Source organism: Pholcus phalangioides, unplaced genomic scaffold, assembly GCF_987345545.1.
Source record: "Pholcus phalangioides strain wild (caught in Gottingen) unplaced genomic scaffold, Ppha-v1.0 ptg000015l_1, whole genome shotgun sequence".
Taxonomy (NCBI): domain Eukaryota; kingdom Metazoa; phylum Arthropoda; class Arachnida; order Araneae; family Pholcidae; genus Pholcus; species Pholcus phalangioides.
The window spans coordinates 104,767,129-104,792,500 of NW_028301608.1; the positions used below are offsets into that span (position 1 = coordinate 104,767,129).

Here is a 25,372-nt window from a genome sequence, read left to right on the forward strand (position 1 = left end):
ACATCCATTTCAAACTTCACCCTCCACTACTCAGCCACTGCTACCATTTTCCGTCTTCGGTTTTAGAACTTTGCGTAATCGATATTAATGAAGTGTCTCTATTAAAATGTTCCCTCATCTGCTTGTATTTCCATTTAATGGCCGGGAACATTCGCCATGAAGCGAGGATGGGGAGTGGAGAAGTAGTCGGTAGCGTGTATGTGCTATCAATTAAGTTGGGATGGATGCCTTGGCTCGGCTTGGATGTTACCAGAGAGAGAGAGTTTTTGATTTGTTGTCTGCTGCCAAGAACGAAACTCTCTGGCTTATCTTCGTTCTCAATTTACATCCGAGGATAAGCGAAGCATTACGATGGAACATAAGAAAAGTTCGTGGGGTTTTTTTTTCTCCTCAAATCTCTAGAGAGGAATATTTTTTACGGGTTGAAAAAATTCTCTTCTCGGAACAGGCAAAAGAAAAATCGCCAAGTTAGAATACGTAATTTACGAGAGATTTTATTCATTTGTTACATAATCGATTCTGAAGAGACCGTGTATAATGTCTGATGTTTCGGTGATAAGCTCTTAACTTCATGTCTTCAGTTCGTACATTGTGTTCGATTGAGACTGATTTTGAAATGCCGCTGTAATCCCTGGAGGTATTTGAATTATAAATTGATAAGGAGTTGTAATTTGATCGTTTTTGTCTGCAAATATTTTACACAAGTGAACTACTGGGACTCCCAGTTTAAAGTCGATCTCAAATCACTATATGTTACTGTAACAACGTTACCAGATGGTTACGAGTTTCGTGTATGTGCAATAGCGTCAACCGAAGCTGATGGTTGATCAACTAGATGTTAATGTGAAGTCTGCCCTTCACAAAAAAAAGAAATACTTCACCGCGATACTTACTGTTAGGTATTATTCGTGATTTAGGTGTAGAGCGCGAACCACATCTTTGTCCTTGGAGAATGCTTAGTTACTGAATCAATTGAATTTGGCAAATAACACTTTTTCTTACAGGAGTAGCTAAAGATTTGTTGGGATTTCGCAAAGGACGAGGGTAGTACTAGTTTAATCCACGAGTAGTCTAATCCAGAATGACCCGTTCTTAGCCTTCCTAATTTTGGAATTAAAACACTGAATTCCAGATAAAAGACCTGCTTCAATCTCGACCACCTTGGCCTTATCAAGAGTGGCTTCTTCATATTCATTGTTATTAACGTACAGTAATTCATACAGTAAGTTGCCTCGAGTAATGTCAAAAAACAAAGGAAAAAATATAAACAATGGATAAGCCTAAAAAAGTTGTTTCAGCTTTAACGTCTTAAGTTCTTTTCTGGTTTGGCCTAATTATGGATTTTAAGAGATTTTCGGCTTAAATTTTTAAGATGAAACACCCCCTGGGGAGAAATAGTGGAAGAAAAATCCTTTGAAACTAAATTTTTTTCTTACCACGTGGGGCCTTAAGCTGTTATAAAATCTGCTGTATGGCCGATATTATCAAACGAAGAAGAAGAAGAAAAAAAAAGAGGACTACCATAAAAGTGAAACGATGCAATGGAACAACCCATCATCCACTTTTCATGCCCAAGTCATGATGATAGTAGCATTTTTACTTGGCTGTTGCTTCTTGACGAGTTTTCCACACAATCTTTCTTTTATTATTATTACTTGCTTCGACAAGAAAAAGAAAAGGACTAAAAATGGAAAAGATGGTTGTTTAGTTAAAAAAAAAAATAGAGAATATATTGGGGAAAAAATGGGAGAAAGATCCATGAAGAGAGAGAGAGAGAAGCAGCTTCCATAACGCACCATTAAACTCAGCTCTAGGTTGTGCCATCTACCAACCAATCCACCTGATAGTATCGGTTAATGAACAAGAGCCTGGAGGCGTGGACGTAATGGACTCTCAAAACTCTCCGCTATGCATTGATTCCTCTAACACACACACTCTCTCTCACTCTCTCTCTCTCTGGTGACTCTTTTTGAAAGATTCGAATCACCTCCGATGGGTATGGATACGACAAGGTGTAGTGTAGTACGGTCGCTGGGAAAAAAAAGAGTATATTAAGGGATTACAGGTGTAATGTACTGTGCGTAATGGCGCACGGATGCATGGGCAACGTTTGTAAGAAGATGCCCTAATTAACTCCGTATCTGCCTAAGCTGATGGTTATAGACCGGGACCCACACCACACCTTATACTCTCTCTCTCTCTCCCATTTTGCTCTGGTTCCTACAGAAAGAACCCAGAAAAAGCTTTTCTGGTAATAAATCGGAGCGTAGAGCTTTAGTTATTTACTCGAAAAATACCTCGCGACGGAATATCCATACGGGAGATGCTACAGAAGACACTAATTACTCTTTTATCGCAGTCGTTATCGTATCTAAGTCACTTTTAGGCGTTTCGAACGATTAATATCGCTTTTATTAAGATCTTTACCGGTGAGGTCGGTCGGTTGGGCCGTGAGAAATGATATTTTAATGCTGTTTCCGTAGGGAGGTTCTTATTCCGTTTGATGACGAAGAAAATTCCATGAAATTTCAGGCTTTTATATCGTGTTTTAACTATTTATTAAATGAATGGGGATTAACGGAATCCTGGTGTAAATTTGTTTGGGGTTTTCTGTTTCTGTTTTTCAAATATGTGAAATGTGATTCTAATGTGAAAAAGTTCTTTCAATGACATAGCTGGCATTCCGGTGACTTTAACACGTATTTTCCATTTCATATGTTTCTAGTTTTATGGCATTTAATGAAAATGTCGTGTCTCTAAAAATGACTGTAATTATCTCTTTCCTGATGGTTGATATTATTGCGGTTGCTGCTGATATTTTGTATTTCCCTGGAGAAGAGAAACAAGCTTGTATTGCCGATGCCTACCTTCGAAATAAGCCTATTTTTGAAAACTTGCAAAGCCTGGGATCACTGTCTCCTTGTCATTTATGAAATCAAACATCGAATATAGATTGAGAATATTTAAACGATTATACTGAAGACTAGGTGTTTTCCTAATCTGCCTTAATATGCATTTTCTTTGAGAGTATTTCGAAGAATATCGTCATTAACATTGAAAGAACGCTGAATTCATTGACGTTTAGTCCCACCAGACATGGTGTCTATTCGAAATAGACTTCAATCTTTTGAAGATCCGATTCATAATTCTTCCAACCATTCACATACAATATGAATATCTTATCCTGCTTTAGAATTTGATATTCATTGATACGAACCTTAACTCATTGTACTGTATGAAATACTATCTACAATAACCATACACAGGGAGCATTGTAAAGGAGTAAGCGTGTCTGAAACGCATTGCTTGGAGTCCAAAGTAAACATTCCAAAAGTCATTGGTGGGTCCCCACGAACCGTTGTTGTCTGATGGGTTTTCTCTAATTTCTGGCATTTCACCTGCTCTGATGAACTTTTGAAGTAGCTTATCGTTCAAGTCGTGTCCTGTTTGGTACATATGCAAAATTTGCGGCGATCGGCCCAAAATTGTAGATTTGTATAGAAAACACACACACACACAGAAAATCAATTTTATATACTGTATATATATATATACACGGATACTCGTATTTCGAAAACTGTTCACCTGTTCTATCGAATTCAAACACTCTCGCTGAAGCTTGCTTCTTAACTTGTGCTTCGCATCTAGTACGATACAGCCAACATTTGTTATAACGAACCCCATCGTTCCATGGAAAAAAAACTGGCGTTATATTTGGAGAGCTCAGAAGCAAATCCGTGCAAGTCAATAATCATTGAAAATCAGGTAAGAGGATCTTTTTTTTCCGTCGTTAGATCTGCTCAAAAGTGGCGATATCTGCTGTGGCAAAATAGAGATAGCGACAATGCGCTGGCAACTTTCAACTCAGTTTTAACAATGAAGAGAAACAATAACTTATATGTACTCTCCACTCCACTTGTTAATACTAGATATACAGAAAAACTGGCTAATTTTGTAGATACTGATTTGGAAACATTTTCATCTCTGCCCTACCGGGACTCGAACCCAGGTCCCTTGATTGCTCTACCATCTAAGCTATATAGTGACAGGTAGAATATTTAACCAATGGAGCGCTTATATGCTGAGTGGTACCGTGCATGGTCGGTGGCAGCAATCAGCTATGACTCGTAAATATATGTCGCCATCTGGTGGCCTGATGTCATTTACGAGAAAAAGCTGATTGCTGTAACCGACCAGTTATACTTTACCGAAATTAATACTTGCAGGACACCCTGTACATTGTCTCCACTGTGAACATCAGTTTTGAAGAGAAGCATATCCCCCCCCCCATCCCCAATGCCATTTGAGAAGGAAAGTTAAGAAATTCCAGGATATGACGAAATACGTTCAGCATATTAAATTGCTTCATGCGGGAGACCAGGATATCTTAATTGTTCACTTGTAGAAAACATACACACCAATACAAACAATTGTCATCAAAGAACGCATGGTCTAACATGAAACGAAAACGCGTTTCGAAACGGCCGCTCCGCAAACGTTAAAACGGCATTCCTGTTGAAAGTTGTCGCGAGAAAAAGAGCACCATACACATGCTTGCAAATGTAACCTGGGGAAGAAGAAGGAAACCGTGTGAAAATCTACCTCACAGTGCGTTAGACCGCGAAGCAAGAAAGGATCCTGTTTCGCACAGCTGCCGATGCAAGCGTGCAAATGTTTTCGGATTGGACAACCGCCTGTGGGGAAAACGCTCACCGTACATTCGTGCTGCCTCTGTGGTAATTCCGTTTGCAGCTCCGTAAATGAAATGCATGTCTGCTTTTTCAGTATTACTAAAGTGCGCCATTATCCTGTACGCTACAACTGTTAGAACGCGGTTGCACGCTGGAATAACTTCACAAGGCTGGCGTCAGTGCCTTTTATTCACTGTGACGCAGATTTGCATACTGTTTCTTCTTCTTCCCTAGGTTACATTTGCATATAGATAAATTTCAACAGTAATACCGTTTTATCGTTTTCGGAGTGGTCGCAAACGCACTTGCGTGTTTGCGTTTCGTGTAAGACCATGCATTCTTTGATGGCAATTGTTCGTTTTGGTGTGTCCTATCACCTCTTAGAGTTTTTCCCATCTTTTCTGAATCATCTTGTATATTTTCATAGCATCAACTAATATTATATAATCACCAATATATTACGTTTGTTATGAATGGTTAGAGTTAAAAAATATTCGATTAATCAGTCGATTAATCGATTGAAACTTTTTGATTATTCAGTTAGAAATTTCAATCAGTTCCCAGACCTCGTTAAAACATTTTAGAATTAGTTTACCGGTTGAAAATTTCAATTTCATCCTTTGATGTCTCCGAAAATTTTCATTCAATTTTTATGGGACAATTTCTTTTTTCCCGGTATAATAGATAGAGACGCAAATTTCAATAGTAGACAGTATTTTGATGGTAGAAACATATAAAAATGTAAAAATTTTCGTATTTTTCTCAATAATCATTTCTAAGGACCGTTTTTGGTTTGCATTAGCGATAAAGCCTTGGGCGGTGTTTAATTTTTTTTAATAATCATTTCTTGGGGTTCGGAAAAATAAAATTATTTATCACATTCTACTTGAATTCCAAAATGAACTGTAGAGCTTATAGGCTTATTCACTAAAAGAAATGCGCTACAAACATGTAAATCAAATAATTTACAAATTTTAATTGTCAAATATGAATACAATATTTGATAAATATTCATAAATATTTGTATAAAGAAAGCATAAAATCAGGGATAACTGCTTAAGTGTTTTTAAGTTATAATCTAACTAAAGTTCCAGATATTGAATCGTTTGTTAGAATTCAACCAAAATCTGCTATTTGAAAAAAAATTAAAAATAGGAATTATTTTACCTTACACTGATTCTATTTTTAGTTGGGGAAAAATTTGCTTAATGTTTTGAAATTAATTAATTCAAAATTGCTAATCAATTAATTAAAACAAATTATCGTGCCTAATTGCAATGAAAATGAAATGTCTGCAGTTAACTCTTTACTTCATCAACGTAATCAATGAAATTGATTTTTTCAATGTAAATTGACATAATAATTTTATAACAATATATAAAAATGATGTGTTATACAGGGTCTTTAAAATTAAAGTTCCACTTTGAAGAAATGGTCATAAAAGGAAAACTACTGCACAAAATGTTATCAAACTTGGTAATAGTTTACATGAGGTCACGGGATTCAATTTTCCGCAAAAAAAATTCAAAAACTCACCACCAGCGGGGAATGGCGCTGTATGCATTATTGTTAAACGAAATAAGACATGAAGACATCGGTTTAAAGTGTTTTTAATCGTATCTGAAACAAAACTCTGTGGGATTTCGGCGGAATTGAAAAATGTGATGCACACCGACAGTACACAGGTAGTATCGCGTATTTCCGTATCTTTCCCGTTGAAATATGATTAAGATTCATTACTGTACTCACATCAATTGAAACATTATTTTTCTATCAGTTAGAATCAAATTACCAAGTCTGCTTGCGGACCATCTGTGCAATCGCCGCGGACCATAGGTTGAGAAACGCTGTCATAGAAGAATATACGCGAGGTCCATAGACGGTTGAGTAGTAGTAGTAACAGTAGCAATTTACGGACCGGCAAAACATAAATAAATAGGAGGAAAACATTTGCAGACGGACAAAAAAAGATATAAGATAAATATTTTGGGGACCAGCAAAAAATTAAAAATGAGAAAAAATAAATACAGTATAAAATAATTTATGGAAATAATAAATACAGTAGTAGCAATAATTTACAGACCGCCAAAAAAATAGAAAAATAAAATGGCAGAAGTAATTTGCGGACCGGAGAAAAAGGGAATAAGTACGAGAAATAGTTTTTGCGGACCGGCAAAAAATAAACAAGAGAAAAAACAAATACAAAATAGGATACAAATACAATAATCTGTGGAGGACTGGAATAAATGAGTACAATAAATGGGAAGAAAAATGAATTGTAGAAATAATTTGTTGGCCGACAAAAAATAGATAAATGACGGGAAATAATTTGCTGACAGGTAAAAAATAAATAAAATTTGCGGACTACCGACGGCTAAAACAGAAATGAAACCTAATGAAACTTATATTATGTAGCGGCTACAGAGTGTCCCACAATCGACTGACAGTCTTTGAAATGGGATAGCAAAAACAACGGTGACAGATATTAAAGTCATTCTTGCGTAATATAAATGTGGGAAGATTGGAATTTCACAAACGTCATTCATGTTGTAAGGGGATGTATAGTTATTAAAATAAAAAAAACTGACTTTTTATACGCACACCCTGTGCCAAAAAAAAAGGAAATGAGCAGTTGTTGCCCTGTGTCTCCTATGCCAACAAAATCATTTTCATGTTTCTAAGTGCAAAATTCGCACAGGTATTTGAAATCAAATATCGGAGGACAAGGATTTTTTTTCCCACCTTTCCTCCAATTTTTTTAATTCAAATATCTCTGTGAATATTGCACTTAGAAAAGTGATTTTTGTCTTTTTTTTTTCATCAGGAGAGACAGGGCAACAACTTTCTAATTGGGTTTTTGAGCATAGGGTATGTCCGTATAATTTTAATACCTACACATCCCCTTGCAGCATAAATGACGTATCTGAAATTTCTGGCTTCAACTAAAAAAAAAAATCACGTTCCAAATTCCAATATTCACAGAGATATTTGAATTCAAATATCGGAAATATCGGAGGAAAGCTGGGAGAGAATCATTGTCCGTTAGTTTTTTTTTTTTTTTTTTTTTTTTTGCCGCTGTGGTGGTTGAGTGGTCATAGTGACGGACTCGCATCGCGGGGATGCGGGTTCGAACCCCACCGGCGCCGCAGTGGTGGTCGGCTGAAGTTGGTTTTCTGTGGTTCCCAACTTCAAGGCGCGAATACGAGCCGATCTCCCCGTTAAAAAGTCTCGCCACAGAGAGCAACAGGCCTACAACGTTACAAATATTCAATCATTACACTTCACTCACAATTTGAAGTATAGATGGCAGCACTGAAATATCACACACAACACTAGCTATACATTCAGATTGTTAGGTGCACTCACTTTGTTCCAGACTCTGCCACCGTCGGAGAGTGGCAGTCCGGTGGCAGAGACCCTGGCGTTCATTCATTGTCCGTTAGTTTTTTGTTGTTCGTTCCCAAATTTACTCCGATTTCTGAATTCAATTATTTCAGCGAATGTTATAAACGTGGAAATTTTTCGTTAGCATCAGAAGAGGCAGTGCAGCAACTTTCAGGGTGTCCGTATATAAAAACCTAATTTTTATTTTATCTTAATAACTAAACATCCCCTTGCAACATGAACGACGTTTCTGAAATTCCTGGCTCTTCCCACATTTAAAATTCCGCAAGAATTACCTTAATATCTGCCCCCCCTTTTCCTAGCTAACCCATTTTGAAAACCATCAGTCGTTTATGGGGCACTCTGTATATATGAATGAGGCAACTTAAAATGTCCCACGGACCGGTAGGGTCGGCATCAGTCCGCAAACCAGCGGGAGCGGATCAAGAACACTGATCTAAATGCTTGAATTTCCATGTTGCTGGCCTGACTTCTTCCTGAGTAGAGAGACCTTGCTGCACTGTGACGTTCGCAAAGGTATTTCTGGCATTTATTTTAACAAGGGTAATTCATATTGGAAGTTTTAGAGGTAAATGATACCAATCCAATTTTTTTTCCGTATTGATTCCGTTCTCAAAAAATCGTATCAAACAGTAATGTGATTTCAACACACATATTGAATACAACAAATATACTGTAGTAAAGTATTTCTATTATCCTGTTTACGACAGAGCCTTTTCGGGAATTATTGGATCCTATTTTTCTGTCTTCTAAGACGGACAAAGTAGTTCCAAATTGGATTAAACCTGAATTAATTTGGAATCATTATTGATATAAATCAGCTTATCTTTAACCCCTAAGGCCCAGAGGAGATTTAAATGGAATCGCAGGTTTTTGCATATTTAGATGTTTAGTAAAAAAAAAAAATTATAACTTGCAAACTAATCATTGAATTAATTTAAATTCCTTTATGTTTATAAAATAAGGTATTGTCCTGTCTTAAATAACATTATAAGGGGTGTCCTTTAAGTGTTCGCACGGGCTTTATGTGATCAACCGTCCGTAGTAGAGATATGTGTGATTCCAATTTGAAAAATGATTCAGAAAATACTATGTACCAGATCGAGGGTAAAAATACAGTGTGTAACAAAATAAAAAAAATCTAAATTTTTATATAGTTCCCCAAGTGGTCTAACTTCCAATTAGAACGTTGTCCTGTATCTCCTGAGGCCAACAAAAAATATTCCATGTTTCTAAGCGCAATATTCACAGAGATATTCTGGAAAAACATAGGAAATTTGGGAAAGAACAGCGTTAAATGAGGGTAAAATGGTGTTTTCCTCCATTAAACGTTTTTCCCCCCCAACTTTCCTCCGTTTTTAGAATTCGAGAGAATATCTCTGTGAATATTGCACTTAGAAACATGGAAAATTTTTTATTGGCATCAGGAGAGACAGGGCAACAGCTTTCTAACTGGAAGCTAGAGCACAGGGGAACCGTATAAAAATTTAATTTTTTTTATTTTCTTACACACTGTATTTTTACTCTCAAAACTAGTACAGGGTAATTTTTGAACTAATTTTGAGCATTTTTTAAATGGAATCATACCTCTACGAAGGACGGTTGATGAGATAACGGCCGCGCTAACACTTACAAAACACCCTGTACAGTATCATTTGCATTATTTAAAAATTTATAACATATTTTCTTTGGTAAAAATTTTTTTTTCACTTCTACGGCTGCTAAAGATCGGATTTATAACTTATTTCTCACTGTAACAAAGAACTGCTAATTAAATTGTACAGGGCATTATAGCTCAATTAGGCTTAAAAATACACTCTTTACAATGATAATTATTCAAGGCTCAATGGGCTAATACATGGTCTTTACAATAATACCTCGGATCCCCACGTGTCAAGCACAAAATGTTCATCAATCACAATAAAATATGATAAATGAAAATAATATAATAGTTATGATTGCACAAAGCCACATTATTCATCTTTCGAATGATACCAAACATGCAGAGATCGCGAAATAATGTAATGGACTAATAAATTAAGATATGCCGTTTGCCGCCACTGTATACATACGCATGACGGCGACGTACGATGTTTTCTTCGTAGGTACCGGGTACGTAGGATGGCGCTCAGGGGCTTAAAACTGGATAATATCTGAAACTTGGTTCATGTAGCAATATTTCCATTTAAACAAAAATGCGTCAGTGGTGAAATGCGTTGTAAAGATGACTTTCCATAAACAAATCCAGACAATGAAAAGTATTTCAATACAAAACCGCTCATTTTTATGTTAATCGAATATGATTTGTTATTAATTTTTAAAAATAGGAGTCTTCCACCCTGTACTTTTTCGTGTAAACAGGTCTTAAAAATGCGTCAACCTCAGTTTTCAAGACAAAATTCCATAACTATTTTTTGTACAAGAATGTTACTGCAAAAATAATAAGCATCAAAAGATTCACGCGCTTCACAGGGGTTATTAGGAAATTCCACAGATGAGAGAATTATGTAAAAGGGTTAAAGGAACGAGAGACTCTTCTCTAGTGAGGAAGCTAGAAAAATAGCCTGTGGGAATAGCCATAAGGAATGGTGAAATAGCACCCCCTAGATTCACTCTATTACCTTTTTCGGAAGTCCGACACCATCTCTAATTCCGCCCCCCCCCCACCTACTGCATACATACTGCAGCTAATGACTGCTGATTTGAAAGGATTTTCACCGAAGTGATCCGCTCAATTTGATATCAAAAGCAGTTTACTTGCTCGGAAAAGGTTCCACTTTTACAAATTAGAAGATTTAGCCTGCTGATAAGTTTCTCTAATTAGTTGCCACACCGTGTGCTGAAGCTTTTCTTTTGCCCTCCCGGTAGCCGTCAGTTGAAAAGTCAGAGACTTGATAAGACATTTATCTAGATTAGTTCTTCCCCCCACCTCTCAAAGTCTCTCGTTTTACTTAGCCCTGGATTTGCTCGACGTTAAATGTACGGGAACTGAGAATTTGCGTTCCCAAATGGAGGGCTTTCCACGGGGTGAAATGACTCTCGACCGAATGTAAATTTACTTTTTTTTTCGTCAATTTTACATGTTACTTATTCGAATTTTCTTTCCCCCTTCCTAGAGTATTAAGTGTTTTTCAGACTTTCTCTTTTATGTACACATTGCTCATAACTCAGAGAGCGTTTCAATGCATGTACTATTGGTTTAATTTTTCCTTTTTCCATGAAAGCAAAAAAGGATGCAAAAACTTTCAGAAAAAGAAGTGGAGGTACAGCGGAGAAATAATTCTTAAGTGTTATGATTTAATCGGGTTCGAATAACAGTAATTCTGCTGATGATTGTGTGGAAATTCAGCTGACAACGCGGTTGTTTTATGTCAGCGCATACATTCATATCAACAAAAATTTTCTTCATCTGAATCGTCAATCATAGGTTAGTTAATAATTCGTTCGAGACAGAAAAATCTCGAAAAAAACCTCCATTAGCCGAAAAATTCGTAAGACGAGGTATCGCTTGATTTTCCTCTTCTTTATTTGATACACCTCAGGTGTGAATGAGCACATTAAACTCCATAATCAAGACATACAAAAATACCGATATGCAAAAAAAGAAATTATTATCTACATTTTTCAAAGAAAACAAATATCCACAAAAGCATTAAAAAACACACAAGACATAAATCCTCTAGAGGAAAGAAAAAGTGACTATCATTTCTATTCTTTGTCACGCTTCAAACGTTACAGTGAAAACGACTCTCTTCGACTGTATATTTACTCTCTCACACACACACAAGCACGTTTGTGGAAATCCTGAAAATTGCCGTGTCAGAATTTACGTATTTATTCCAAAAAATAGTCTCTGATCAAATAAGTCCCTATATCTTTTACAATGTTATTTATACACACATAGAGTATATATATATATATATCAAAAAGAAAAAAAATTCCGAAATATCTCTCTTCATATCCTCCATCCTTACCAGGATCGATAATGTTTAAGCACTGGCCATGGGTTCTTCTAGGAAATATATACAGCTCACATACCGTACACCAACATATTTAGTCAAGTCAAATATCTACTATCAAGGGTTTTTTCTGCCCTTTTCCTCAATATTTTAAAATTTTTTGGGTTTTTCTATTTTTTATTTTTTGTTCACCCCTCAGCAGAAATTGGCCGGATTTGGTATTCAGCTGTGGATATTCTCGATACCCCCCAGTACTGGAAAGTAGGCATATAAATAGGAATAGCGCGTGAAGGGTAAAGTTTACTTCATCCCAGGGTCCACAGAAAATCCAGTTCTATTTTTCTCAATGTTTTTCTAACGTATTCGAGATTTCTCTCTATTTCTTCTTTTATCAGTTGAGATTTCTGAGTTTTTTTTTCTTCAGAAATCTCTCCTTGGTACTGTTCTTTTTCAGATAAAAATATAAATAAAATAAAAAAAAAAGTCTTCCATTCCTTCCCAAGATAAACTACGTTTAGTATGTAAAAATGCCTTCCCTTTTCTTCTTCTTCTACCTGGCAGCCATTGAATTGAGCGTTTGAATAACATTCTGGAATTCTCATCCTTAATTCGGGAAATGTTGGATTTTTTTTTTTCCTTATTTTATTTATTTTTTTTCTAACTGGATTTACATACGTTATTGTGTAAAAAATAAGACTTACCATTGGTATAACGGAATTTGAATACGCTTTAGAAATACCAAAAGAAAAAACTAAAAACGTCATCGTTCAGGTTTTCCTATACCCATGAAAGAGCATTTGGTGTTTGGTGAAATCGAACCGAATTTACTTTTTTGAATTTCGAATTTATTCAAATTTTTCAGCGTTTTTTTTTTTTTTATGTGTTCACATAAAAGTTGCTAAGTTTTTGTAATTCAGTTTTTTTTTCTTCTCCCTCTTTCCCTCAAATTACAAAATGGCCAAGTCTTCACTTTTTTACTTTTATTTTTCGTGAATTCGGTTGTTCTCAGAGTGGGTAAAGGGGATTTGATTTGTGTTTGGTGTGTGGGAATAAAGTGAATTCCCTGATCTCGTGTAAATAAGTTTGATCTCTTTTGAGTGGCATCAACACCGCTACTGACAATGTACTCGTCGGTGCTGGAATAACAAGAGGTAAATAGGAGTAAAAAAAAAAAGTCTCTCTCTCTGCATGTTTCTCTCATTTAAAGAAGCGATTCATTTCAACTCGGTGGTTTAGAAATATGCTAATGATGACAAAGATGGATATGCTAATGTTCGTTTTTTTTCATTCTCAATTTTCTTTTGAGCTAAAATACTTGCCAATGCCTTTTTGTGATTCGTAGTCAAATTTCGTAAAACTCAAAAACTGATAATTCCGATTAGTAGAATTTTAAGTGAAAATTTGACTCTGAAAAATAACTGTAGATAGACACGGGGCTTCACTTGAACAAAGGTTGCAATTGCACCGGGCCGAAAAATTGTTTTAATACATTGATTGCGTACCGTATTTTGACGAACTGCTTCAAATAGCTACAAATTCTATCCATCTATAGCATAGTTTAACAACCTTTTTTGTTCCATCGCCCCCTTCTTCAGAAATTGTTTTCTCCCATCTCCCCCAATGCAATCTAACCCATAGGATCCTATGTTATACCCGTAGTTTCTACCGCCGGTGCCCCCCCCCCCGGAACATTCCATCTCCCCCAGTTGGTGTTAACGCCCACGATGGGAATCACTGAACTATAGGAATTGAGAGTTTGAATAAGATTATGGAAGTCCCATCCTTAATTCGGCCAAACATTGGAATTTTTTTCTTTATTTTACAGTATTTTATTTCACTAACGAATTTACATACGTTAAAAAATAATAATAATAAGACTTACCATTGGTAAAACGGAATTTGAATACGCTTTAGAAATGCTAAGAGAAAGTAAAAAACGTCACCGTTCAGTTTTTCTCCTATAATCATGGAACAGCATTAGGTGAAATCGAACCGAATTTTCTTTTTTGAATTTATTCAAATTTTTTTAGCGTTTTTTATGTTCATGCAAAAGTTGCTAAGTTTTTGTAATTCAGCTTTTTTTTTATCTCTTTCCCCTCGAATTACAAAATGGACACGTTTTCACTTTTTATTTTTTCGTGAATTTGGTTGTTCCAAGGGGTAAAGGGGATTTGATTTATGTTTGGTGTATATCAGTCAATTCCCCGATCACGTGTAAATAAGTTTGATCTCTTTTGAATGGCATCAACACCGCTACTGATAATGTACTCGTCGATACTAGAGTAACAAGAGGTACATAACAGTCAAAAGAGTATCTTTTCGTGTTTTCTCTCTTTCTCTCTCTCTCTCTCAAAGAAGTGATTCATTTCAAACCGGTGGTTTGGAAATATGTTAATGACACCAAAGATAGATATTCTGATTTTTTAGTGGGGCATCTTTACAATCTAACGAGGAGTGAAAGTTGTTGAGTCTTCCATACACACTGACTAAGTACTGTCTTATCGCACATCAACTCCGGTAATATATCGCCAAATCACTGTTTGGCGATAAACAGCAATTTCTAACCAGTGAAGTTAGGTGGGAAATGAAGACGCCGTCTATCGGTGGTCTCCCGAAGCTCGCTAGTTTCTGATGTTCTTTGCCCGGATTCGAACCAATGGACATTGACGGTAACGTTCAAAGTGGAGAACTCCGGCAGTGCCTAAGTACTGGTCATGTCTAACCTAACTTTATTCAAATTTGTTGAACTTCGGGAAATCACTGCCTCATACTTTTTTCTCTACCCTTTTTTTTTCGTTACTACTTGAGTTTGAACTTTGTTGTTCATGTCAAAATTATTGCAAAGGCGTATATTAATTAGTTCTATAATCCTGCATTAGAACATTTTTCTTATGTTGCTTTCGTTCATATTTGATTCATACAAAATAAGCATTCTCTATGCTTTTAAGTACATACAGGGTGCAAAGCTAACACCACGCACCGTAAATTATCAGCGAACCGGTGTTCTTCGAGGCATACATCCAATTTTAAAAAGTATCCAAACAACGTGTGGACCTAAGATGTGTCATTCATATTGCAAAGGGTTAAACTATTATTAAAATAAAAAAAATTAACTTTTTACAATGATACTCTGTGCTTAAAAACTCAATAAGAAAGTTGTTGTCCTGTCTTTCCTGAGGCTAGTAAAAGCATTCCATGTTTCTAAGTGAAATATTCACTGAGATATTTGAATTCCAAAAAAGGGAAAGGTTGAAAAAAAAGCAGCAGACATACCGATAAAACACATTCTACCTCCATTTATTCCGGGTTTTTTTTTCAGTTACCCCTTTTACCCTTTTCTCCCTTTTCTTTGAATTCAAATATCTCAGTGAATATTGTACCTAGAAATGTGGAATTTCTTTCGTTGGAAAGACAGGGCAACAACTTTCTAATTGGATTTTTAAGCCCAAGGTGTCCGTATAAAGAGTTAATTTTTTGATTTTAACAACTATACAACCCCTTGCAATATGAATGACTTATCTAGGTCTACACGTTGTTTGGATACTTTCTCTATTTGGATGCATGCCTCTAGGATCACCGGTTCGCCTGTAATTTGCGGTGTGCACCGCAAGATATGCACCCTGTATATGCTGTATTAAGTTAGAAAGAATAAATCACATATGTTACCTATTCCAATTTTAATACGAACAAAACACACACTTTAATTGTCAAAATCATTCCGATAAAGAGAAGCTGTGAAGGTTCATTTCAGAACAGTAATTAGGGGGAAAAAATTAAGATAAGCACGTTCCAATAACTTTCAATAAAATACGAAGAAAAACTGTATTTATAAAGATACACACAATTATTTTTTTCCCTTCGTTTTTATCACCTACGGAAGAGTGAAAAGAAAAAACTTGACATTTTGACTTAATAGGAGATTATCAATATACACGGGAGGTAAAAAAAATGAGAATGAAAATGAATTAAGACTCAATAATTATCACAAAGAAACATTTTCAACGTTTCACCCATTACAGGTTGAGAAAACATGGAATTAGAAAAGAAAATTGTAAGATCAAAAGGGATTATGCACAGAGCCGCCATTTCTTTCTTACTCCTATTCTAGAATTATTATTATCTTCATTTTTTTTCCCCCACTGTTCTTTTTGACAGGAGAAATTTTAATTGCCCTTCTCAATAAGGATAAGAAAGGATTTGATGGCTCTCCGTCGGTTATTTTTTTTTTATTCTCCCTTCAAATAGCATTTAATTTTTTTGTTCGAAAATTGGAGAAGGGCTTAGGCTTTTCTTTCACTCTTTGAATACGGTATTGAAGTAATTGAAATGGATGATATTTTACAACTACTAGGGTTAATAGACATCCGTATTTTGAAGGTCTTGTAATATGTCAGATTTTCTATATATATATTTTTTTTTTCTTAATTTACGTTAATGACCTCCCAGAATCCCTCAACTGCATCACTAGATTCTTTGCAGATGAATGCGTAATTTACCGCATCGTTCACCAAGAGTCTGATCAAGAACTTCTCCAACATAATCTTGCTTCCATCTCTGACTGGTGTTCAGTATGACAGATACAAATACAAGGCCAAAAGAGAAAAAAATGATCAACGAGGTAGCAGAGAAAAAGATTCCCATGACAAATATGGATGTCATATACATGGTGGGCAAAAAGTCTGTAGAAACTTTAAAAATTCATAAAAACCGGAAAAATGAACGAGATAAAAAAACTGTTTGCAGGGTTAGCATCACTAGGTCACAGGAATTTTTTTAAAATAGGAAAAGAAATTACTCAAAAAACAGTAGAGAGGTGGTGCTGACGTACACAAGTCAAAGAAAAGATACGCAAATAACGAACAGAATGCCTCAAATCGTTTATTACAGCAGTATGTGTTCCACATGACCACCACCACAGGTTCACGTAAAACAACTTCACCAACAAAGCTTTATCCTTCGCACTCAGCATCCTTGTTCACATACAGGGTTTACAACGGTGAACTGGTTGCGAACCAGGAGCGCAAGTTCTTATAACCGTCTCATTTGCATATTTCCACCGAAGTCGCTCGTACCAGTGCCACCTATCGTGGTTGTTTAAATTTTGAGTTTTCCCTGTCTTCACCTGATTTGAGTTTTTCCTGTCTTAAAAAGTTCCCGTGACCTCTAGCGATGCCAACCCTGCAAACCGTTTTTTATTTCGATTATTTTTCCGGTTTTTATGCATTTTTAAGGTTTCTACGGACTTTTCGGCCACCCTGTACTTCTAAAATACAGCAACCCCTAATTAAAAATGCAATTACAAAACTAAAACATATTATGCAATGCCCATAAAAAAATATTTATGGTTGTCTAATTCTAAGTATGGATAGTTTATCGATTCACCCCAACATGCTATCGTATTTATTTTTACACATCAATTCTGTTAGAATTTACTATTCACTTTGTGTATGGGGGGTAAGCTATTCCATTTATTAACCCTATTAGAGGAATACTCCTTGCGACATCACAATTTAGAATTGTCCCTTAACAATCGATATTGGTGTCCTCTTGTCAAAGCAGTCGATTGGCGTCGTATTAATAATTGAGATGCCTGTTAAAATATTTCAAAAACGCTTCTCATGAGAGTTATCCGTGAATTACTTCCTCTTGAATGCTCTTACTTAATCAATAATTTAACCATATCCCAAGTATCCCAAATTAAATACCTCGGCGTCATAACCTCAGCTGACCTATGTTGGAACAAACACGTTGATTACGTCTTCCAGAAATGTCTCAACAAACTTTTCTTCCTCTGCCGCAACCTTAAATATTTCACTCGAGATGTCAGACTACTCTACTACGAAATTTATATCTTTTTTCAGCACTTTCCTACGCCGCAGAAATCTGGGACACCTATACCTCTAGTAATATAGACAAACTCGAATAAATCCAAAATAAATCCACCCGTTTCATCCACTGTGGCTGGTCACCTTTTGTTTCCGTTGAAAGCATAGAATCAGTCAGTTAAATACATACCAAATCCAACGCCAGACAGCTGTTTCGGTGCTACTATAGCCCCTTTGTCAGTGAAAAAACAAATTAAATGAATAGACCTGTTATAGTGCATGTGACTCGCTTAAATGAAAACACGTGGTCAGATCGAGGGCGAGACGGGATGTGATGATAGCAGAGGGAAAGATAGTGATACTGATGACGATGAAACGATTACGATTGTGAGACGGAGTGTATCGATGATGGACTGGCAGGAGGATTTATTTCATTTAATTTTTTACCACTGACAAAGGGGCTGTAGTAGCTCCGATACAGCTGTTTGGCGTTAAATTTGGTACATTTTCAGCTAACATCGTTGGATTTTTTGCTTTCTACATTGTGCTAAAAAGGTAGTTCCATTATATTTTGCTTCCATGTTGTCCAAACTTAAAAACTAACTTAATCCCTCTAACCCTGTTTTATAAGATTTTGCATGGTCATTTCAACTTCGGTGCTTCTGGCACTCTAGCCAAACCATTCTACATCTCTAGAAGACTCGACCATTCCCTTAAAATAAAACATATTTTTGCTTCCACACTGACTGCTTCAAATACATCTTTCCTCATACCATTGGTGAATGGAACAACTCCCAAGCTCTATTGTCGAATCCCCCACTGTCACTAGTGTTTTGTCCAATATCAAACAATATCGTTGTCATTTTTAATCGCATCTTCTCGTATAGGCCCCAGGGCCAACAATATTGTGTAAGTAAATAAATAAATAAATTTCGAACGGGATTCAAAACTTGATGTTCTTATGCTGTGTAGCTATTTGTTTGGTCATTTATGACCTAATTTCTTTTCTTACTTGGGTGATGTGCAGTTTCGCGCCAGTTCGCCATATTGTGCCCCGGAAGTTTCATTCGGAAAATACGCATCACGTTTATATTTCTTCTCGGGTTCCATTATTTCAAAACTTAGTTTCTGTGGGGGAGGGGGGGGGGCACAATCCAATACTAAGGTATGGGATTGTCATACCTTAGTTTTGTGGGGGGTATGACAATCCCATATGACACATTTTTGCTCTTTGGAATTGTTAAGCTCTACGTAACATATAGAGGTGTCGTTGTGATTTGGCATCTACTTCGGAAAGGTTTCGTCGCTGTGAGCAAAGCAAGAAATATGCATTCAGCTACAAACACAGAGGCCACAAAAAGGAAACTTGCTCAACGAAATGGTGGAAAGAAATGAAGTAAAATGGTAAACTTTGAGAGCAATGCGTGTGTACAAAACGGCAGTGTGATGAAAACATAGCTAAATACTATCGTCACTAGAAAGGATGAATGTAAATAGTCTGGTAATCGTATCTATACTGTGGAAAATGATAGCTTTAATAATAAGAAAATCAATTTAATACACAGTAATTTTACCTAGTCGCGGGCTGCACACCTCACGGGCCAGCTGTTGGCCACCCTTGTACTAGTTGATTAATCCACTTGTTTATTCATAAATTATCCCTCAGAGTATATACTTCTTGCCACCTGAGTGAATGTACGGTATAAACGGCGCTCAAGACTGGAAAATGGTCAAAGTCCCCTCCCTCCCCCCGTCTGGAACGCTAGCCACAAATTTTCAGAAAATCAAACAATGGTTTCTAGGTCTGAATTAACTCTGACCTGCCCCGTCAGTTCCATTTCATGTTAATGAACCTATCAGTTATTTCTTACGCGTTTTTATGAGTATATTCTGTACTTGATGGGGAGTAAACTAACTGACACAATCTCAACACAATGTATCCAACCAACTATACATCCAGCTCAGCGTTACGACAGTTTCTAGTGGAATGGCCATTAGAATTGCTGTATCAACCATCAGAGATATCCAAGTTATCTTCCTCTCGACAGCTTTGCAGCATGTTATATAAACACGATGATTGATGAGTGGCCACGAAGGAAGGGAGAAGGTGTTCCGGTAGGAAATGTAGAAAGAAGAGAGAGAGGGGGGGACGATGGGGGTGGTGGTGATGATGGAAACTACCGAAAACCGTGATGGAGCCCTTAAATATAACGCGAAATTTATTCCAGCCGCATAACCCAATATTATGTGTAACGCGGGAAGTTACAGGACCATTCCTTATCCACCGCCACGGATAATGCCAGAGACCTGGACGAAAATGATGCTACTGATTGGATAGCCATTCACGTGTTAACGTTCGGCCGAAATGGCTTTCCAGCAATTTCATCACTTTTCATGCTGCTCCTCCCTCCATCTTGACTTAAACAGCATATCATGTAGTTCGGCAATGGCTTCCTACCTCCCTCTAATCGCATTTAAAAATCTATACAATTAGCTTTGCCTCGGCCATTCACATCAGCGCTGGATTTTGTTGCCATTTTAACGCCAGTATTTTCCCCGGGCTTGAATTAGGAGATTTTAGCCATGCTCTTCTCTTGCCGGTTTTGGGAAAGAATATTTTAGGTTCTGACAACAAAAAAATGGCGTTAAGTTATGGCAGAAGTTAGCCAAGAAACTGATCAAACCACACACTTTTAAAATGATTTCATAAAACATCATTCCTCTCATTAACTTGAGACTAATAGTGTCGCTTGGTAAAAAAAACAGCCTTGTGCCTAGAAGTTATCAGTCACACGTGGAGGAAGTCCACGCATTTACCGTTACGCCCGAGTGGCGTGATGGTTCACCTGCCACCATGAAGGTTCCCGTCAGGTCCCAGGTTCGCTCGGGGGGAGAATAAAGACAATAAAATATTTTCCTTAACGAGCTTGAAGCGACCACCGACAGATGGCGCCTTTATTTCCAACCCAATTCCCCAAGAAAGTCTCCTCAACGGCAGTAAATTGCATTATAGCGATATGGCCGGAGTTCGTGTATGTGGTGAAGTAGTAGTAACAACCAAGCCACACACACACACACGTGCAGTACGATAAATAGCTGAAATGACAAGGCAGGACAGTCTCATTAAATGGCATGTATTCTCGAATCGTCCAATTCCTATCGTGGAAAGTGAAGCAGTCTTCTGTACGCTAGCCCTAACCCGTACAGCGGCAATCCCGAGACATCTTGTGTAACTTGAACCGTTTTATTTCGGCAGTTCCGAAATACCTCGGGTTCTTAAAACCCTCTCATTTCTGCATTGGCGAGCCCAGGTACCGCTGTAAGTTTTCTTCTCTTGATAACATGTTTTCTTTTTCCCCTTCCTGTCAGTCAACTGTAACTGGGCGAAGTCAGCTTTTGTTCAAAGTTCGATAACAGAAGAGGAGAGAAAGTATTTTTTCCTTTCCGTTTGACATGATGAAACATAAAGCGTATTGTAAAATTAATTAACAGGAACCGGGTAGTATTTTTTCTCTTCATTGTTTTGTTATTATTAATTTGTGTCGAGGGAAAAGCATTTATTAGCTCATACAGTCGAAAAAATATATATTCTGTTTGGAAATAGGTGACAATTATTTTTTAGAAGGTTTAGCGATTTCCATTGTGGCAGTTATAATGCGAATTGTGAAAATTTAAAAAAAACACTTAAAAAAGTTAAATTAACCTTTTAAGCGCTTTTTAGGCTTATACTAGCAACTCGTTCTTTTTTTAAATTAAAAAAAGTCGGACAGGTATCAGAAATTTACCTTCGTAGTGTTGGTCCACAGAGTTTAAAGATAACAGTAATATAACAATGTCATACAGGATGGGCAAAAAGTCCGTAGAAACTTTAAAAATGAATAAAAATCGGAAAAATAACTCAGTTAAGAAACGGTTTGCAGGGTTAGCATCGCTTGGTCACTGGAATTTTTTTTAAGACAGGAAATAAGGTAACTCAAAAAACAGCCGATAGGTGGCGTTAGTACCAGCGACTGCCGTGGAAATATGCAAATGAGACGGTTATAAGAACTTGCGCTCCTCATCCACAACCAGTTCACCGTTGTAAACCGTGTATGTGGACCTGCTTTCTTTATTTCACGCACCGCTTTATTTGACGCGCTGAAGTATAGACTGCAGCTTCCCTTGACTTCAGGAAATCCTTCCCCCCCCCCCTCCAGCATATTTTGCTGTTGGGAGATTTTGTTACACGATTAAGTTCCTTAGAGCTTTTTCTTTTTTTCGGAAGTGTGAAGGAGTGAAAATCAGATCAGGGGTAGCATCTAGGGCTTTTTGATTGGTAGCCCTGAACTTTCACACCATTCTCACACCTTCGTGTTAAAACATCCTTCGCAATGTTCGCACTATGGTAATAAGCGAGATATAATACAATCACTGCACGAGAAAACATGCTATATTGCTTATTCATGATAGCTTTATGTAGCTTGCTCAATGTTTTATTGTAGCTATCCAACTAATAAAGCACACAGGTTACATTCGAGCAAATGCAACCGATGAGATTATTGGTTGAATTTTTCATGTTTTATGAAAGGACTTTTATCAAACTTTTGCAGTGTAATACCGGCCTAACGAACATAAATGCATTCTGGCTTCCTTATGGATTGATATGTTCAATTCTACCCTGCAATCAGTGATTCCTTTATGTTCATTTCAATAAATCCGCTCAAAGGGTTTCATTTGATAAATGCATGTAAAAATGCAATACCATTTCATTAAAATTTCATGTTTCCCAACTGAGACGGGATTACACTATAAAAATATGATAAAGATCTTTTATAAAATAACCAATAGACTTATTGGTTGAGACGCTAATCAACTGCATTTTTCAAGTTTTATAAAAGAAATTTCTTTTTTCCAAAACTTTTATTGTCAAATGGCTGGCCTGAAATGTAAATATGAATACGGCCGGTATTACACAATAAAATATTCATAAAACTTCATTTATATAACTAGACAAATGCAGCCAATAAACTTATCCGTTACATTCGAGCGAATACAACCAATAAGCTGCTCATTGGTTGCATTTGTCAGGGATATATAAAAGAACTTTTATTGTGAAAGACTAGCCAAACGGTTAGGTACAACTAGGAATAATCACCCTTTAGCGGCTAGCGTTATCCTTAGATTTTTTATTCATTTCCGTGAGCCAGTTTTTCACGCAACTCCTCTCTTACACTACACGCTAGACATGGAAATTCGAAAAGTTTTCTTTCAGAAAGAGTTAAAATTACGTAATCTATGGCAATGACTCCTTTCTCTTTATGGAAAAGAGCTGATGTATGTGTGAGTGCTCTTTCTCCTGCGACTCCCATTTCCTCACCTAAATAAAATTGCCACAGTAGTTAAATGTAACGGAATACCTGACAGCGAAGTAGTGCTATTAACTACTGTAGTTGCTTCTAAGCAAAAATTAATAGCACTCATGCATTATCGAGAGATTCGGCTAAAGCAATTACTCCACTGGCTAACAAGAGTCATTTGCAGTTGTTAAGGAGATGCTATAATTACTTGGGGGGGGGGGAAGGAAAGGGTTGAAAATTAAGGCGACCCTTTCACCCCCTCATAACCACTTTTCCCTTGACAGTCTCAGTGCAAGTTCGAAAATATCTCGGGAAGAGTCCATCCTAATGGTTTAGTCTCGAACTCCTTCAACTATCCGAAGTGATCGGGTTTTACCATTATAAAAATATATTTTGCTTACGGTACCTTATAAGTAGCATCACGTTATCTACATATTGATTTATAAAAATAATTAAACGTCATTAATATTCTTTGTATTTCACTTCTAGTTCTTGATGGAGACACGCTACGAAAATCTACACAGAAAAAGGCCGAAAATCAGCTTAAATAGAGAGCAATGATAGAAAGGTGAGAGAGAAAACTCGTTTTGTGACTCTTTTGTTGGTTCATTCGTTATTTTGATGGATAATATGGGACGTCTTTTTTAACACGTTCTCGTACAAGGGTGAGATTTCTGGTTCTAGTGTAGGTTGAAGATATATAGGGTGTCCCATAAATTCGTAAATAATTTAAAAACTCATAAAAAGCGAAAAAGTAGGTATATTTGAATGCGGTTTGCGAAAAAATTATTCTCACGAAGAATTTTTTTGGTACAGAGAAAAAAAAATAAGTTAAATTTTTTGTCGATAGAGGGCCAGGAAAACTAGTCCATCAGGAATGATTGTATTTGAAATTTTTTCGAATCCAAAACTGAAACCTTTCGTGAAGCTTCAGCCGGCAATTTGTGGTTGGGGCAAAATTTGTAAAAAAATTTCACAAATAGTGATGTGTGTGTGTATCCACCAATGTCAATATCACAATGAAAACATTATTATAAGCGCCAGTAACAGAAAAATTCAGAAATGAGTTATTAATCATATACCCTGCATTTTATTGGTCTCTGATTTGAATATTTCCAGCAAATTTGCTTCCGTGCAGCGTCCTCTATCGGCAAAATATTCAACCAATTTTTCCGTACCAAATAAAAAATAAAAACAAAAAATTACACTTTCGTGAGAATAACTTTTTTGCACAAACTGGCATTCAAATATACCAATTCCATCAATTTAACTATTAACTCTAATTTTTAAATTATTTACATATTTATGGGACACCCTGTGCGTTAGCGCTCTTGCTTCTTTCCATCTCATCATTGCGACGCTTCGTTGGTCACATAATAAAGCGGAAAATTCATTTATTTTTTCTTTTATTTCATCACAAATTTTTTTTCTTTCTCCTCTCTCCCTACGGTTTGATGAGCAAAAAATGAATGGTATTATATTGTACTGTAAAATGTGTGTGCGTGAAGACAGGTAATTGGAGGGAGAAAGGAAAACCTGCTTCACTCATTTTCCCCTTTGTTTCCTAAATGTTAACAAAGATACCAATTACTTAGATAAATCGCTTACAGATTATACTTCATGACGTGACGTGACCAGATCTACCCCGCCTCACATATTTTGCCAGATATCGAAAGGTTGAATTGCCGAAACTGGGTTCCTTTATTTTGAAATTTGAATTATTACAACTCCTTTGAAGCGGACAACATTTTCGATGAAGCTTAACATCATCAGAAAATGGAAATAAAAAAAATACAAATCCATCATGATCAATGAATAGATAAATTGAATCTGACGTCCATTCGGCACTTGCGGCAATAAAATAGTCTAATCAGAGGTATAGGACAGTAATTTCAAATTTAAAAATCGATATGGATCGCCCGTTTTGTGTCGTCATTAGTTTTTCAGTTAAATCCCACTTATTTTACCTTCAGTAAAGTTAATGATGTTCTTGTTATTCGGACCCGTTTCTGATTACGGGTTGCCAACGTCTTCATGTTGTAAGTACTTCATTCTACAACATCCAAATTTGTTGCTAAAAACTTGTACAAGGGATATTAAAGGCACGTTAAATAAATGAACAAAAATTATTCGCAATTTTGAGTAGGAGAAACTTA

The 25,372-nt window shown here is 36.5% G+C and overlaps 1 protein-coding gene across 3 annotated transcripts in view; it reads left to right on the top strand.

Moving 5' to 3' along the window:
• LOC149077254 (uncharacterized) overlaps positions 1 to 25,372 on the top strand; it is a 247,059-nt gene that overhangs the window by 195,457 nt on the left and 26,230 nt on the right. For all 3 annotated transcript variants that reach the window (XM_089245012.1, XM_089245011.1, XM_089245013.1), the window contains one exon: positions 23,706 to 23,784. The gene's annotated coding sequence lies outside the window, so the exon portion shown is untranslated. The remainder of the gene's footprint in view (positions 1 to 23,705; positions 23,785 to 25,372) is intronic.